Source organism: Triturus cristatus, chromosome 1_1 (genome assembly GCF_964204655.1).
Source record: "Triturus cristatus chromosome 1_1, aTriCri1.1, whole genome shotgun sequence".
Taxonomy (NCBI): domain Eukaryota; kingdom Metazoa; phylum Chordata; class Amphibia; order Caudata; family Salamandridae; genus Triturus; species Triturus cristatus.
In genome coordinates this window covers 453,022,100-453,039,207 of record NC_140579.1, presented here as the reverse complement: position 1 = coordinate 453,039,207, position 17,108 = coordinate 453,022,100, and positions in this window count along the sequence as shown.

The window sequence follows — 17,108 nt, the reverse complement described above, 5'->3', positions numbered from 1 at the left end:
ACTACACATTATCTTAAGCACATTAACGCTTCAAGAATAACACATATGTCATGTGTTGTGGAGCACTGGTGAGTATCCAAAAGTTGTGAAGTGGTTTTTAAAACAGTATTAGTTTTATTAAAAAATATCTTTATTTGTTCTCAACGTCTTTAGTGCCTCTTGCACCATTCCTACCTGAACCCATTGTGCCCTTGATTCCCATTGAAAACTTAGATTTAAGTGAATGACACTGAATATATAGACTTAGATAGCATACAGTGTATAGTTGGTCACTCTGAATCCATATACCAGCTGGCAGAGGGCATGTGTCAGATCCAGTTCAGGGGGCATGGCACAAGCAGGAGCTACTGGGCTTCAGCCATGGGGACAGTGGTGGTTTACCCAGGATGTCCCAGAATCTGTCCTACTTTGGCTTCACCAACTGGGCCACGTACAACCCATTCAGCATTTGACTCTCAGTGAAAACACTTTGGAGCATTCACACACTTCTCAGGGAGTTAGTGTAGGGGTATGGAAAGCCAGAACTCAGATCACCAGGCAGAGCAATGTCTGTTTGCCCAACCCAGTGCTTTATGTGGATAAGGGACGTATTTTAATTGGCACGCCTAAAACGGTATACTGCAGCAGGCACAATAATATGCACTGCCACTTAGGCTACTGCACCCTGGGATACTGTCTTTACTGTCTTCCTCTTCTCTCTTTCACATGAATCACTCCTTTTGTGAGTCTAAGCAGGTCCCTGTTATGTTAGTGTTGTGAGACATTAATCAATGCTCAAGTGCAGGTGCCTCAGTTCAATTATGGTTGTGCTCAGTTCAGTATAGTCTCCCAGATACTGCTGCACCACAATTCAGGTCTCTATGCATTTCAGCATCACATGTCTCTGATATCACCCACTTCTAGGGTGAGAGAGCATGGTTGTGTGAATGGTCCTCGGTCTGGGTAGGCTGCAGCAAGATGGGGCAGTATGGGGCAGCCAGCTGCAGCCATGAGTCCTTCGGTGAATGCAGGTAATGGCAGTCAGTGAGAGCTCATGACAAGCATCAGACCTGCTTTTGGGTCACTGGGAAGCAGATGGGCCACCACTTACGCAAATGTCACAACAGCACTCTAGCATGCACAGGATGCGCTTTGTAAATAATGCAGGGGTGACTATTATGTGCAAAAGTCTTGGCTGCGACGGTGACATCCACCATAGGCATAGTTATTTACTTATGTGACAATGTCAGCCACAGGAACAGCTGTGGGTTTTGGTAGCTACATTAACCATGGGCACAACTCTTGATTTAAGCAGCAAGGTCAACCGTGATTGTTCCTATTGCAAGGTCGGCTATCTGCTTATAATTCCCTCTTGGAATTGCACTTCTGGAGAGACTGCACTGACCTTCTTCGGACTCGCATATCACTTTCTGCAGTATTCTTACTCCCAGTATACCCTCCATACAAGAGTCTGGCACTACCTGGACAGTCACACCTCCTACAGCGTGATAGGCCTGGCTTCTAGGCACTTCAGGTGAGGGGTACAGCTTTCCAGCCAGTAAAGACAGTAAATTCCCATTACACAGAGAAATAATTTTAAAGCACTCTGCATTGCTTCCAAAGCTCTCCATGATTTCAGCCCAGACTTCCTATGACATAGTTTCAAATGGTACACCCCAGGTAGGACCCTACGTTCGGCAACTGCCAAATTTGCAGTGGGTCCTAGGTTTAAGCACGCAGATTGGGGAGGCAGGAGCTTTGTGCTGGGAGCCACAAAAGCTTGGAATACACTGCTGCTGTACATCAAGGAGGCACCCAACTTACTATCATTCAGGAAAACTCTGAAAACCTGGCTATTTTAGTTTCTGTAGCTTCCTGAATCTATTGTTTTCTGTCATGCCTTTATAGTCAGCACTAAGACACCTCCGTGTAATCGAGCACTTTAGAAAACTAATTAACATAACATAATAAAGACTCCAGTTGATGTACCCTCTCCTCTGGGAAGATGGCTGTCACACAGACACCAGTTCTGGTTGTTGTACAGAAGTTCTCAAAGTATGCTGTGGAATATTCCCTTCCTTGGTGAAAGGACTTGGAACTGAAGCAACAAAGATGTAAGTAGCTCCCACTTTTATGCAGTCAAAGCAGATAAGAAATGTGGATTCTCTATCTTCAATGTCAACACAACGTTTGCGGCGGTTCTTCTGTCAAGTGTACTCTCTAGGCTATTCTCCAGAAAGAGCCTTTGTGTAGAGTGATGCTCTTCACAGAATGGCCGTCTCCAGACTCGGGAACTTACAACAGAGGCCCAAAGAGGTGTGAAGTTTCTGCAACTGGCTTTTCAGCAGCCACACTGAACACTGATCAGATGAAGACAAAATGCTGGCTTTACCTAAAAGATCTCTCTCACCCTGAACAACAAAGATGAGACTCCCACCTCCAAACACCTACCCAATGACAGGACCTTCTTAAGCGAATTTTAATCAGCAGGAGCTTCTTAAGTGAATTTTGAAGGAGCCTTGTCCCCTCCCTCCATTTTCAGGAATAACAGCAATACTCTTCCTCTGTCTGTGAAATCAATCTCACCTACATCCTATGCACAGGAGCAGCTAGGTGATTCCAAAATGGGACCTGCAGGCCTCCATTACTCAGGCTCCCTCATGCACATACTGCATGTACTAAGCAAACCACAAACACACACTGTCCACTTGGATGTTAGTACTAGGATCTAGGTCACACATTAATGCAAAACTTTACACAAGTGGGGCCGGTTACACAGATAGAAGGTCTGATCACAACTGTGTATTAACAAAACACGATATGCTGCCACCACCTCATGCTAATCCCATGACAGGGGTGATAGTCCACTATTAGCAAAATCAGAGCACAATTGGTGCACTCCTCCATGTCACCGGACAGTTGCAGTGCTTCACTTGTGTGAGGGACATGGGTAGGTTTCTGCACATGTTATATTAGCGTGAGCCTATAGCCAAAATCAAAAACTGAGATATAAGTTAGTCACAGTCAAGCACTCAGAACATTCTTAGTCCAACAGCATGTTCAGACAATATTATATTTTCCTAAATGAATACAGCTTATTTTACATTCTTTTCACTACACATATGTTTACTTCACTCCTATAAATATGCCATTTTGTGGATACTAAACAAGTGCATATTTTTGTCGCAACGTATAGTCATTGATGTAAATATACATCATTGTTCATCTCTACACAATGTACACATGTAAGACTAGCCGCTCCTTACCCTCTAAATGGTGAGTAGATTGAATATTTTGTTTTCTTTTACTCACAAGAACAATGAGTTGGTAGCAAAGAAAGCTGACTGGAGCCAGTAAAGTTGAACATTCCTTGTGACTTGGTGGCTGCCTTGCTGAAGGAAGACCTGCTCTATGTCCCGGAGAGTTTCCTACAGCCTGCAGAGCTGAGATTAGCCACATGCCCTTAACATGAGACAGAAGCTGTTGAGGGGCCTCCAGACCTGATGAGAGGCCTCAAGATCACAAACAACAGCTCCACTAGAATATTTCAGAGGAAAAAGGGTCTGTCAGCTATAATACTTAAAGTGGTAGTACCTTGGAAGATCATGATTCCTTGGCAGTACAGCTGAAGTCCTCCTCACCACTAGCCCTTGCTGTTTGGAGCACAAACCTGCATTGCGTCTCACCCACAAATTTCACTCTTCTTGCATGCCTTCCCCCTGCTCAAGCACAATTCCAGAAGCTCAATACAGTTTCCCAGATAGGAAAACAGAAAACATCTGAAGTCACTCACCTTTAATCTCATCAAGGCTTCAACAACTCTTCATCAATGTTGGCCAGAAGAACTGCCTGCAGACCCATGTCAATGACTAGTTCTGCAGCCAATCCAGTCAGAACAGTCAACAACTCATTGAATATAGGTATTTTCACTCACAAAGGAATTCTAAATGCCTTACCTAAAATCCTCCCTAGGCTTTGAGTCAAGAGATCCTTCTAACCACTGGCGAATAACAGACTGGTTTTAGTCAAAAAGATAGAATGATTCAAAGATCTGCCGCAAAACATACACCTACATTCAAAGAAAATAACCTGCTTTCAGATTTCCAAAACAGATGCTAGTATGGCTAAGGCACAGAAGAATCTGTGATGTCCACATTGGATGGTTTTAAAACAACAGTGGATTACAACTGGAGTAAACCTATTACTTAAACTCTCTATTGCCTTTTATACTTTTCACCATCCCATGCTTCTACAGAGACTGGACAACATCAGAGAGCAGGGCGCATAACTGAAGCAGAGTGCATCTTTTCTATCAGACAGATCATCATCTCTCTGCTCTCTTCATGTCATCTCCATTACTTCACAACTTATGTACCAAACATCTTTACCCTCTCTTTCACACTTATCTTAGTTCTCTATTGCACCCAATCTGCCCCTTCAATTTCAAGTGTAACTGTTAAGCAGATGATAAGCAAAACTCATCTGACTGTGACTCATGCTCAATCGGACAATATCTCAAAGATAAATAATGGATGATATCTAACCACAGCACCATAAACATGTGGCATATCGAAATTTCCATATGCAGTAAATGGATCAAACACTGTACATCAACAATATGATCCCAGCAAGTAGGCCCACCACCAAACAACTTCCAAGCAAGGAATCTAGGGATAAATATGGACTCCAGTCTATCACCCATAATAAGATTGCGTTTGTCTAATATGTTTAAACTGTAGTTTAGCCCTTCTCTCCATCATACTGGCTATAAAGATATCTCTGCTTACATTGCTTGAAATGCTTGTCCCACCCCACTGACTGAAGTGTTAGCCCCCCTCAGGGGTTCGGTCTAGGTGTGCCCCTGGTCATAACTAGTAAGATTGCCAAATTAATAGTCATTAGACAGGTCGTTCTTCAAATGGAGATTTCATCTGACTCTGGCTTCGCCATACTTACAGCTATGAAAACCGATGCACATTTACTCCTGGAAAAGGTACAAGTTGATCTGTTGTATGAGTGGAAAAAGGGATGGAAGTAGAAAACATTGCTAGGAGTAGAGGGATACAGTATTTATCTCTATATGGAAATAATGTTATTTAGTGCAAATGCTTTAATGTGTTACATTTACAGATATGAAAATGTGCACCTGATGCAGTTCTGTATGGCATGTGCGTATTCATGGGAATCTGCAAGTCACAGTTTGCCAGGGCAACTTCGGAAATTCCTTCTGAATTCGTAAAAAGATATACATACACTCCAACAGTAGTTGAAAGTCTAGGGCAGTAAATTCCCAATTTGCTTAAAAGATCAAGCCCACTCACAACAAAAACCGAGACATCTACACCAGCGTATTCAACCAATCATTTAATAGAATGCAGACAATCTTTGGATTGCTAGTGAATAAATAATTTAGATTGAAAAAATATTGAGATGCCAGGACACAACTCTTATTACGCAATCACAACTCTCATACCTACAATTATCAATATGCTATGCTATGATGTTCAGAAACTGGAGGGAGATGATCAACCCCTAAAACTCCAAGCTGCAAGAAAAAGTGACATGAGCTTATTAATATAGGAGACATCAACCTAAAAAAATAATTAATATAAATGCTATATAAAGTAAGCCCAGAAAGGAAGAGACAAACCCTAAAGCATCAGGATTAAAAAAAAATAAAGTTGGACCACATAGCTAGCCTTTCTTGCTTGCATAAGTTAGTAGCTGTTCTCTGATTGGTTCAGAAGTGTGCTTGTTGACCACTGCCTCTGTATCTAAACATCAGAGTCTTTTTCTATGTTTTGATTGCTTTAAGGTAAAGACCACAAACAATGAATAAAAATGTTGGCAATAGTAACCAACACCTTACATTTATTTATAAATGGGGGCAATATCTAGTGCATTTTCTTTCTCCCATGTATGTTTTGGCATTCTAGTGTTCCCTTAGTAGAATTCAGTCTCAATTTCAAGCTAAGGAAAAGGAACTACAACACACAATATAAATTAACAGAATTGTAAAGGTTATAAAATGCACCATGCAAAGGGTTAAATACAACTGATGTGTCCCTGCCACATTTACGAAGCATAAACACAGTTATTTGTTGCAATAATAATACCGAATATTAAACATGCACAAATTCATTTCATGAAAAGCATCCATAAATCCAGCTACTCCTGAACAGACATCAAGTTGACCTTCCTTTTTTAAATAAAAAAGCATCAAAGAAGTATCCTTCAGTTCTAGAATTCCGTTTTTAAAACTGCATTTCATGCAACTTTCATCTGGTGTATCATATTTTCAATATAGGTGCCAAAGCGCTATCTCTCATTGCATACCATATCCTTAAATTCGTTTTAAAGGACTGCATAACAAATTAAAATATAGTAATAGAAATTCAGTGAGGTTTTGTTTCCCACATAGTTTAGCATATCATGGGGGAAATTGCCAATATGTCTTTATGGAATCATATAACCTGACCCGTATATCTTTTGAGATTGAAGAACCAGGGCCTTATGGGCCTGGCGGCGCAGGGCACGCCTTAATCTCCTGAGTTCACCTGCTTTGTTGAACAGAGACACAGGACATTCTGTTGAGCGTAGAAGATCAGGTTTATTAGCTGCAGCTAAGTACAGTTGTCCCAGAAGTACACTCAGTATGTTCTTAGGAGACTGCCACTTTACTTCGTGGCGCACAATCTTTTATTGCACATAGATTCACCAAGAACACTCCCAATGCATACATGGTTATCCAATGAGAAGAGTTTGAAAACAAGATATAACCAATGAGAAAAGTTTGAAAACAAGATATCAAGTAACCCAAATAAACCTCTCTTCCAACTGTTTTTGTCACCCCCCCCCCCCCCCCCACAAGTTAATCAGTGGTAGTGTCTACAACTCAACTTGCAGGTGGCAGGACATATTTGTATGCTTTGGAGGACAGTTGTGAAATGAGAGAATACAAGTAGAGAATAGCGAAGGCCAGAAGATAAGATAAAGTCAGGAAAGAATGGTGTGAACCGACAGACAGTTGAGACAGGGTTTAGTCAAACCAGACGGGGATTAGTGGACTCAGCCAGTCCCTGACATCAGTCTCGTAAACAGAGGCAGAAGGTTATTTGACACGTCTCAGTAAGATCAGCAGAAAAACTTCGTTCATTGTGCTGCCTGAGTGAGGGCAACACAAAATGGCGGTGGGACACAAAATGGTGGCTGAATACAAGCGAGATCGAAAATCGAATTTCCTCAGACCCTCCTTTTGCCATAACTCAGGCAAAACACACAGATTCACGTTAATCTGAATCAATGTCAATAGCCATGAGGTCGTCAAACTGTTGCTGCAACATCAATTTAATGTTTTCTGTTTTCTGTGACTCAGGTCTTGGGACACACAGAGTGGCACAAAGACCGCAGTTGGCAGGGCCATACTGCATACAGAGACAACAGGAAAAAATGATGGCCAAAACCACTCCAAGGAAAGTTAGTACCTTCCATCCCCATTTAGATAGTAATCCCCAAAACCATCCTAATAAAGACCAATCTCCTTCGTCTTGATGAATCGATTTGGAGATCATGTGTAATTTGGAGATGGCTTGGTATACTGTAGGGGCGTCGTCAGGTATATAAATACAACAGCTAGATCCGATTAATTTACAGACTCCACCACGATCTGCAAAAATAACATCTAGTGCAATCCGGTTCTGCAAAGTCATGAGACGATCCGCCTGAAGTTCAGCTGTGAGATTACTCAAGGCTCCCACAGTGACATCTATGGTAGTCTCAACAACACAAACCAGCTGTCTCATGTTTCTGCTGTTGGCCATTGGGCCCCAAAAAGGAAGACATCCTTTGAGGAAATCACTTCCCTCTTGTCCTGCCGTGTCTTTAGAATCAATAATCCCTCTGCCATATCTGTTTCTATGATGGCCTGAAGGAGCAGTGTATGTAGGAGGGAGAAGAAAAGCTATATAGCATGTTCCTGAAAAATCCGTTGGTAGCCACGTGTAAGCTCTATCGTGGCAGACAAAATATGTGCCCTGGGATGGCACTAACGGCGGTGAATTCTGAGACGTGTAGATGTATGTATGAGAACAAAAGCTTTTTCTTTGTCCAGTGTCAGTAGTCTGGCCATTTATTTGTAAACAGAAATTACCTTGATGAGGGACAGTCCAAATTGGTGGAGATTTTCCCTGTTTAGTTTTATTTGTAAGGCTAGTAATGTAACGAGTCACGTTCCAATTAGTATATGTTTGTCTCTCGTCAACAGGAACCTTATTATTCTCCACAATTTTAGTCATAGCAACCATTCCCTTTATCAGAGAATTATGACTAAAATCTGGCTTACTACCATAGGAACCAACTGGACGTCTAAATCAGCTCTGATATGCATTTGAAAATATTACAAAATAGGCCCAAGCAGAACCTTCATAAGAAAATGGAAGGACTAAATATGGCATCCCTTTATCTGTGGTATGAGGCATAAGTCCACACACCCAACAGTCGGTTGTGTTGACTACCAATTGGTGTTGGTGCAACAATTGGATAAATGAATTATTAAAATATTCTGTTCTCTTGATTATTTCATGTTGGGGAAGTGTATATAATTGATGTGGGGAGATAGCAGAATGAAGAGGCAAGGAGATAGAATTAGGGACAACTTTTTGGTGCATAGCATGAATAACCCAACCTACACAAGCCAATAAGATACACAAAAATATAGAAACACACAATGTTACGCCACATCGACTGTACAATATTTTACAATATTTCTTTCTCATCTCTTCCTTATTATCCTTCTTTCCTAATTTAACATCCATCCTCTAAAATTGTTGCTCACGGCAATCTTCCTTACTCACTTGGCTGTAATTATTAGCCGTCCTATGACACTGCAAGTCCTGGGGGCCTAGCCACTATACAGGTCACAAACCAAGACTCCTACCATGACCCTGCAACCTGGACAGATGATAAATGTAGCAGAAGAGATGGAAATCTCAGGTGTCCTTGACCAATCTAGGTCTCAAATTGTATCTAGTCCTTGTTGGTACAGTTTGGTCTTGAAATAGGGTCTGTGGCTCTGTAGTGTTTAATCGGAGATGGGAAGGTACGGCTTCTTGTAGAATGTCGTCATCTTCTTTCTCCGATCGATTTCCATCCAGGTGTGCACTACTGAAAGGTATGAATCGGGGGACTTTTTCTCCTTCAGAATCACCTATACCCTTACGAACCCACTGATCAAAAGGCAAGGGCAAGGACACTTTCTTGCAGTGCACGCCATGGATCCAGTTCTTTTTCCCTTTGACTTTTACTGCTGTGCGAGTTGTCAGGAGAACTTGTCGAGGCGCCTTCCAGCGAGGTTCCAAATTCTTTGTCCTCTGAAAATTTTTCACACAGACCCAGTCTCCAGGTTGGATAGAATGACCTGGGTATGTGGAGGCCTCTGGTAAAGCGTTTTGAACCTGTTGGTGAAGAACACGTAATTTAGTGGTGAGGTCATGTAAATAGTCAATCAGCATTGGATACTGTATATCAGAATACTTTCTAGGGCGAGGGACTACCCATACATTAGCTGGGCGCCCGAAAACAATCTTGTATGGGCTGAGTCCCAAACGAGAATGTACATCTGTTCTAGTGGACAGGAGAGCCAAAGGTAAAGCATCGGGCCAATTAAGACCTGTGCTGGCTTGTACTTTTGCAAGCTTAAGTTTGAGAGTGCCGTTATAGCACTCTACCAAACCCGTGGACTGAGGATGATTTGCCGCATGAAACTTTTGCCTTATACCAAGACCGGTACACACTTTTTGAATAATTTGGCCTACAAATTCACTTCCATTGTCACTCCAGACAATGCGCGGCAAACCAAACCTAGGGAAGAACTCTTTTAGAAGAACCTTGGCAGTGGACAAAGCAGTGTTGTCTTTCAGGGGGTAAGCCTCTATTCATCTGGAAAAGGCACATACCACTACCAGAACATATTTAAGATTGTTACATCGATCCATGTGAATGTAGCCGATTTGCAACACCTCAAAAGGATATGTTGGGGGAGCAAAATGACCTGCCGGAGTTGGGGTTCCCTTTCACGGATTGTACATCAAGCAAATGATACAATGCTTCACTAAATTATCTGCACATTTTGGAATCCCTTCGTTCAGCCACACTGGAGTCAGAAGTTTACATATTCCTTTTGCACTGATGTGGGCTGGACCATGCGCCATAGTAACTACAGGCAGTACGTAGGCGTCTGGTAACAGCCAACGCTGGTGTTCGGACAATTCTATCCAACATCCTGTTGCGTCTAACATTCCTGTACTCTCTTTCCACTTACTCAACTCTTTCTCTGTAGCATCTCCCTGAATCGATCTCACACTTTCTATTGTGTCCTCACACATCCCTCTTTCCCTGACCCAATTCGCAGGGCCCGCAACATACATGCGACTTGTAGCATCTCTGGCTGTCCTTTTTGCTTCCTCATCCGCAAAAGCATTTCCGCAACCAACATCATCAGTAATCTTCTTATGCGCACTACATTTCACAATTGCTATCTGGGTAGGCAAAACAAGTGACTCAAGAAGATCAGTTACCAATTGACCATGCTGTATTTTAGTACCGTGGGAGGTAAAGAATCCTCTTTCCTTCCACAAACGACCGAAGCTATGCGCCACACCGAACGCATACTGGCTGTCGGTATACACATTCACTCTCTTTCCTTTAGATAACACACACGCTCTGGTCAAAGCTATCAGTTCAGCTGCCTGAGCTGAATTATGTCTGATGCGGGCTGTCTCCACGATTGTATACAAGGTGGTAACAGCATAAGCTGAAGTTGTTTCACCATTTGGGAGTTTGAAACAAGACCCATCCACCCATAGGATCCCATCCGGATCCACTAACGGCGTATCTTTCAAATCAATCCTGCCTTTTGTCTCCTCCTCAGTATGGAGAAAACAATCATGTTGTTTCCGAATATCTTTCTCTTCTGGAAGAGGTAACAGTGTGGCTGGATTTAAAATATTACATCGTTTGATGTGCAGATGACTAGCCAAGAGCGTCAGCTCATATCCAGACAATCGAGCACTTGTAAGATGTTGTGTTTTCGCCCTATTTAGCAAGGTATCCACTGCATGTGGTACCACAACAATGAGAGTATTATCTAGCACCACTCCAGCAGACTGACAAATAGAAATCTCTGCTGCTGCTGTAGCTTTAAGACAACTAGGCAATGCCTTGGCTACTGGGTCTAACGTAGCTGAAAAATAGGCACATGGCCGCTGTTTGTCTCCAAATCGTTGTGTTATGACTGCCAAAGCACAACCCTCTCTTTCATGGACATAGAGCGTGAAGGGCTTACTGTAATCTGGAGTGCCCAACACAGGAGCAGAACACAGGGCAGTACGTAAATCAGAAAAACTCTTCTGACATTCGTCAGTCCAAGGAAGTGGTTGTGGTGTGTCTTTCAAAGTGAGTGCTAACAAAGGTTTGGCCAACAAAGAAAAATTCGGGATCCATTGTCTACAATAAGAAGTGATGCCCAGAAAGGCGCGCACCTCTCTTTGTGTAGATGGCTCAGACATTTGCGCAATTGCTTGAATTCGTTCTGGGGTTAATCGCCTTCCCTCCTTTGATAAGAGATGACACAAATAGGTAACCTCTCGACAGACATATTGTAGTTTAGAAGGCGAAACCTTATGATTAAGATCAGACAAGTGACGTAACAGTGCAACAGTCACATTCTTGCAGACATCCTCTGAATCAGCAGCAATCAACAAATCATCCATATATTTAATAAGAGTAGCACCTGGGGGCAAAGGAAAAACATCGAGCTGACATTTCAGAGCTTGACTATAAATGGAGGGGCTTTCACAATAGCCTGGGGTGCGCGCTTGAACCGGAAACTTCGGCCTCCTAGAGAGAAACCAAAAATATCCCTACTCTCTTTGGCAATGGGAATGCTGAAGAAAGCATTTTTTAGATCAATAACAGAAAACCAAGCCGCTGAGGCAGGTATCATAGTTAACAGGGCAGTGATATCTGGAACAACAGGAAACTGTGGTACAACAATTTTATTGACCTCCCGAAGATCAATCACAAAACGATAAACAGGAGGCTTAGAAGGATCAGTGAGTTTAAGAACAGGAAGAATAGAACTATTACATACATTTCCTCTCGTTTCCTCAATCACACCCTTCTGAACCAAATCATAAATGATATCCAAAAGCGCTCTTTCACCTTCATTGGAAATTCTGTATTGAGGAATGCATGGCAATTTAGCATTGAGCTTGAGAGTAACAACATAAGGCGGGATCTCAAGACAACCAACATCATTTGGACCCGTAGCCCAGAGCGTTGCAGGAAGAGAGAGCAATTCAGGTGCGAATTGATCTTTAGACAAATACATTGAAGAAGTCAATTTCTGCCCTAAAGTAAGATGCACACCAGAAGGAGAACAATATATCGTTGCATGCATTCTTTCCAATAGATCCAAACCCAACAGATTCTCGCCGCAACCAGTCGTTAAAAGAAGAGGAGCTTCCATATCATAAGGGCCAATTGAAATAGGCAAAGGACAGGAGTCCGGGTTACGAACTGGGGCGCCAGAAAATCCTACCGATACATTTGTTAAGCCAGACAAAGGTGCCCCAGGGAGTTTAGAATGAATGATAGAACTTCTCATCTCACCAGTATCTAAAAGAAATGGCTCTGAAACACCCATTGTAGTGACATTGACATAAGGCCCATCCTGATTTACTGGAATCGATACAACTCCCTCACTTTGTCTATGGCTGTCCTAGTTAGCGTGAAGGCTTTCATTTTCACCTTCAACTTGATAATCATCATTGTAATACTGTGTAGACTGAGCATTCTGCTGATGGAAGTAGTTCGTAGAATTTGGAGGGGGTAAGGAACGCTGTTCTTGAGGCATCACACCTCGACCTCTAACCCCGGAATATTATCTGGAAACCACCACGGCCTCGTGGAGCAGATAGTTCTCCCTTACGTTGCAATAAAACCGGGCAGCAATTCTTAAAATGACCTTCCTCTCTACAATAGGCACATTGGTTAGGACCTAATAATGGTCGCGGAATAAAGGGCTCAATCTTTTGATACATCCTCTGAAACTGTGGAGGCTGTTGAAACTGGCGCTGAGTATAACGAGGAGGATAAGCTTGTTGCAGAAGAACCTTCGTTTTTAATTCTTTCGTCTTCTTCTCTTGCTTATCTTTCTCCTCTTTATTCCTGTTCTCATAATATTGAGCAGTAGCCAATATCTGGGCAGAAGAAGAAACAGCCCATGAACTCTCGGAGTCTTTCAACTTATGTGACAGTTCGGGAAGCAAATTAAATACGAATTTATCTACAAATAATCGCTGTCCACCCTCCGTAGTCATATCCTGACCACTGTGATCAATAAACGTCTCCTCAAAACGAGTGAAGAAATCAGAGACACTCTCATCTTTCTTCTGCTTACACGCAGCTAATTTATCCCAATTAAGTCGCAAGGCGGGCATCATCGTTTTCATTAAAGTAATAATCCTACCAGGGAGTTCTGAAATCAAAACATCAGGCTTAGCACCACCCACTTGGGCTGCATCCGCGGCAGTTATAGCAGCCCAATCGCCACCCAATGCTTGGGCGTGATCCTCTCTACGAATCCGAGCCCATAATGCTTGTGGGACTACATTTCCCATCAACATATCAATATCGGCTAAATTCATAATACAAGCCTCAACAGTCTGGGACAACTCCTTATAATAGCCAGCAGGGTTTTTACGGGGATCCGGTAGAGACTGTTTAAGAGCCAAAACTTCAGATCTCTTCCAGGGGACATGTACCCATGTACGCTGGAAGTGCGCGGGAACAGCTGGATTAGCACCTGCTTGTGCAACCGCTTCTCTCCACACTGGAGGAACCTCTCTCATGGGATAATGTTTGGATGTCAGCCTAACAGCAGGATCGGAATCAAAAAAAGTCTGTGAGGAAAATAAGGACCTAAAAGTGACAAGTGTCCTTACGGCATCCTCAACCTTAGAACCCACAATGAGTCCCTTATCGAAATTAGCCTGAACATCTAACAAACCCTGAGGAAGTAAACCCAAATCCATATCCTCCCATTCTTTAGCGAGAGTGTCACACATAACATTAAATACATATCTCTGCGTGGGCGCCTCCCACTGATGAAAGGTGGTCATGATATCTTTCACACTATGCTGGGGACCCTTCTCAATCCATTTGCGAGTGAGAGAGTCCAATACCACCCGTTTGTCGGAACCTGGGAGTTGACTACGAGACTGTCTTCGAGAAAAAGCCGGAGACATATTCAAAGTCTCAAAGAAAGGAGACAGAAACCCAGAGACAGTATCTGTGATTCGTTTGCGCACAGTAGGAGAATTAGACATAAGAACAGGGGACAAGGTATTAGGTGAACTAACAGAAGAATTAACAGCTATAAGGGGAGCCGAAGGCAAAGGAGATTGATGTTCAGGAAACGGAGGCATAGAAGTCGGTGGCGGAAGAGGTGGGCGTGGCACTACCGGAAGGGGCAAATGCGGAAGAGCCGGAGCAGGCGGAGGCGCAACTAATGGCTGAACTGGTTGTAACAATGGGGGTGCATTAGCACCTTGTACATAGGGAGGAGGCAATCTCAATAAGTGAGACATCAAAGGGTCTTCCTCCGGATCCTTACTTTTATCAGAAGGGGAAATAGGCAACACCGGATAGCATTTATCTATCGCCATACAATGCTGTCTCTCTGTAATTTCCATTTCATGATTAATCTCATTATCTTTAAACTGCTGGGCAGCCTGTATAATCGTCATACTTTGTGTTTTCTTATCTCGTTTTGCCTGTTTAATTTCTCTCTGTTTGGCTTCCTTACGCCAGAGGCGGAAAGAGTCAAACATTGCCATCCGGGCTTTTCTTTTAAACAAAATTGCTTCCAAATTATCTAATATGTCAGGCTCAAAGCTACCATTCTGTGGCCACTGTAGAACACCATCGTTCTTCGTGTATGGGATCCATGCCTCATTAAAGGCAATGGGGCCAACACCATGTTTAGAATAAAGCTCATAAGTGGGAGTTCCAACCGGAGGAATTGGACAAGAGTCCTCCAGCCGGGAATCCCTATCACAACCAAAACAACAAAACTTTCTAAACTTACTCAGACCAGGCATCGTTATTTCACTGGACTGTTCACAAACATCAAGGGGTTAAATCAAATAATATAGCACAAACGTACTCACCCCTCGGCTTCGGCTTTTGCAATAGCCGAATCAAAGACCCAAATCAAAACAAAAATACGTGCCTAACTTGAACTTACCAACGCCGTGAGGGGAACGGCTGGAGGGCTTCCTTTTTTCTACATCTTAATCCTCCCAACAGTGTTGCTGCCTGTCAGTCTCGATCTCGCCATGAGGGAAACGGCTCGAGCATCGCCTACAATTCCCAGGGGGCTGTGCGAGGCAGACGTCGAGCGTCACCAGAGGGCGCTGAGGCCCATAAATATTGCGAGCGCCTCCCGCAACGCGGGACGCGCCTAACTTGAACTTACCAACGCCGTGAGGGGAACGGCTGGAGGGCTTCCTTCTTTCTGCATCTTAATCCTCCCAACAGTGTTGCTGCCTGTCATTCTCGATCTTGCCGTGAGGGAAACGGCTCGAGCATCGCCTACAGTTCCCAGGGGGCTGTGCGAGGCAGACGTCGAGCATCACTAGAGGGCGCTGAGGCCCATAAATATTCCGAGCGCCTCCCGCAGCGCGGGACGCGCCTAACTTGAACTTACCTATGCTGTGAGGGGAACGGCTGGAGGGCTTCCTTCTTTCTGCATCTTAATCCTCCCAACAGTGTTGCTGCCTGTCATTCTCGAGCTCGCCGTGATGGAAACGGCTCGAGCATCGCCTACAATTCCCAGGGGGCTGTGCGAGGCAGACGTCGAGCATCACTAGAGGGCGCTGAGGCCTATAAATATTGCGAGCGCCTCCCGCAGCGCGGGACGCGTGCGGGCTCGCCTGGGCCAAGGGCAGGCCCGTCCTTGCCCGTCATCGCCAGTAGGAGCCAGGGCAGGGCCAGCCCCCTAATTCTCGGGCCCCTGTGCTCATACTCGGATTGATGAGAAAGGTACAGTGATCATCTCTGTTGTTTCTTCGTGGGAGTGCTTTTTACTTATCAGCACCTAACGATTGAATGCTGAGAATGGTGCACGGCATGTGAGGATTTTAACTATTTCATACGGATCCACACAACATTAGCATTAAAATCAGGGTGATAACAGGTGTAAAGTGACCGGATTGGGGTGACTGTTGAGACTGCTGAGATAGTGCACAGGTGGGGATTTAAGGCTCTGTCATCAAGGTTTTGTGTCTCTGTGTCTCCCGCGTTTTCCTACGTGGGGGGGGCGATAATACTGATGCTCTCCACCTGAAGGAGGTCTGTGTAGGTCTGCGTGGGACATTTTAGTGCCAGGAGCCCTGTGATTGCCTCACCTGAACTCACCTGAATTTGGGTCTCCCCAACGCCATTGACTTCTGGTTAAGAGGCTACTTAGTTGGTATGCTGGAGAATAGCCCGGGACAAGGGTGGGACCATTAAAACGCAAGCTTGTGCCCCAGTGTTAGAGGCGGTGTGCATTATCATTATTATTAATAGTATAATTTGTGTTTTTGCATTGATTACTTATTTTTATTTGATTATGGCAGGTAGCCGTGAATCAATTGAGAGAAGCTCTAACTTTGGTATTGCTGGGACATTAGATAACTTCATTATAAGAGCTACTTCGGTCTTGGATAAAGAGATCGCATTAGCGTAACGCCGAGTGTCTCTTGAATTGGAGTATACCAAACGTTCCTCGCTGGGGAGATTGGCCAGAGTTCACTCCCCGGTTCAACCCCCACCTGATGGCTTAATTCAGGCCCACCCGGTTGACTCAGTTCTCTCCCTACCTGATCAGATTGTTCATCCAGCAATTGAGGGAATACCACAGAGTTCTGCTTCAAATCCTGTGACATCACGGGTGTCAACGAGATCTACACCGCATTTGTTACCAAACAAATCTGTGTCCTCCCCCTAGGTGCTCATGCAGGTAAACGTAAACGGGCTGGAGGCTTATTGAGACAGACAAATGCGATAGCCGGTAAATCAAACAA